Genomic DNA, 2,228 nt, shown 5'->3' with positions numbered 1-2,228 from the left:
GTAGTGATGCTTATTGCTCTATCCAATAAAGTTAACATATGGAAATTTGGTTTAGTGAGGGGTGACTATTTTTGTGATTGAGAAAGCTGAACTCTGATGATTTTATATTTACAGAATAGATCCTCTTAGGTTTGTGGTCAGAACTGTTAGTGAAAATTGTAGTGCTTATGTCCTTTATGTGTAGTGGTTATATCTTCCACATACTTCATCTTGGGAGCAGGAGGGAAAAGCTGTCCTAGAAGGGAGAGAGAAGCTGGGACAAGGGTCCGCACCACAAGTGCAGTCAGTTTTTTTCAAATCAATATTTTTGGCAATTGAACACGGATCCTGAGAGCAGCTTTGGGGGCTGCAGCCTCTCCCCTGCTCTGATGACTCAGTACAGTGTTTCTAATTCTTTCACAGAGATATTAATAGACAAAAACAAACAAAAAAGTTCTAATGCTAGGTTTGTCCAAGTTCATACTTGCCATGTTTTCATAGACATGCCATCTCACAAGAAAGGAAAAGTTGAAGGGTGAGTGGGTGGTGATGTGGTGGCTGTCCTGGTGGGTGGCTGGTGAAAAGCTTGAAAACACCTATTAAAATGTATGCTTCTGAATGCTGCTTACATCTGGGAAATTTTTAAGATATATTCGAAGTTAGCTGAGTGTGAAATATGATTCTGAGGTGATTCAAATTTTGTGAACCACAGCAAAATTGGCCAATAAAAGGGTAATAATAGTAAGAAAGAAAGTTACAAAATGCTTGTTAAAAGCATAACTCAACCCAAAAAGTGGTTTTTACAAATCTGCAGTTGTCTTCTACATGGTTTTTAGCTGTAATATCTCTGAATAACTAACCCAGAGTATTTTTAATATAGTGAAAGAAATACATTATTTCATTATAACCTTCTGGTATTCTTCACATTGTTCCAATTTAATTTCTTACCATTACTAAAAGGAGTCTAAAATAAATTGAAATGGGGTTTGATAACTACCTGGATCTATCTGTGCATTGAACCAGACATGTATCTCTCCAATTCTATTAATTTTTATGTGAAATAATCAGTGTGTATATATGTTATTTATAAGTGCTGTGCTTTGTTGTGTAGTGAGAAAATGGCATGCCAATATTCTTCTTTCCTTAATTTCTAGTGCTGCAGATCTTCTAGGGAATATAGATAAATAAAAAATTCTTATAAAACCCCATAGATTCTGGTCATGGAGATTTGGTTGGTAAATTTGAAATGTCTCTAATATACAGAGTGCAATACCCTGAAATGTCAGTTCTTACCTGCCTTTGGTTCCTGTGGGACATTTGAATTTCACACAGTGGGTATGTTTTGTTTTTTCTTTTGCTCTGGCTAAACATTCAGGCAACCTGTTTTATGTACTCCGACCATTGTTTGCATCAATGAAGTTGTGAAATTTAAATAACAAATACTATTAAAAAAATTACATGCTTTTAGAGTAATTTTGTTAGGTGCATTCAACAGAAGCAATGGCACCTAAATTGATAGCATTACTGGTAATTTTATTGTGGTTTAGAATTTGGCAAGCTTGTGAATGCTTCTGCCAGCTGGGCCTTTGGACCAGGCTGTTTAAAGAACAGTTATACACAGGAAAAAGCCACTCTTCTTTCTAAACATCTAGTTGTATTTTCTATGAATAGCAACTTTTTTGTTACAAGTAACAAGGATAAAAGAGGCTAATTCTTTCTAGTTTTCCCAGCCAATTTTCCAATGGATGGAACTTTCACACAGCCATAGAAAACTGAAAATTTTTATTTGATTGGAAAACCTGATTAAAAAAACTGCAAAAAGATGTCAGAAATAACTTGTGGGGATTTGTTTGTTTTTTCCTCTCTTTGTTTGTTTCGGGTGGGTTGCAGAGGGGCAAGACCTCAGACTCTCAATATTTCAAGTTGGCAGCATCCTGTTAAATTGTTTTGTGAGAGCTGGGAGTTTGCTGGCTGATGAATGCATGCTCTGTACTGTGTGATACCATGCATATAAAATGGTTTATTGAGCAAAATAAACAATTCTCTGCAGTCTCTGTCAGACAACTCTACATTTCTCTGCAGTCCCATAACTGACAGCTATGACCAGCCAAGTAAACTCTACCTGTGCATTTGCAATACTTTCTCTCTGTTTCATATCATTTAACCCTGAATATCTCCTTCATAGTGCACACCTGTCACTTGTTTTGTTAGTTGAAAATTGTTGAGAATCCAAATGTGTTATGTTACAC

This window comes from Zonotrichia leucophrys, chromosome 4 (genome assembly GCF_028769735.1).
Source record: "Zonotrichia leucophrys gambelii isolate GWCS_2022_RI chromosome 4, RI_Zleu_2.0, whole genome shotgun sequence".
In the NCBI taxonomy this organism is placed as follows: domain Eukaryota; kingdom Metazoa; phylum Chordata; class Aves; order Passeriformes; family Passerellidae; genus Zonotrichia; species Zonotrichia leucophrys.
This window is presented reverse-complemented; position numbering follows the sequence as displayed.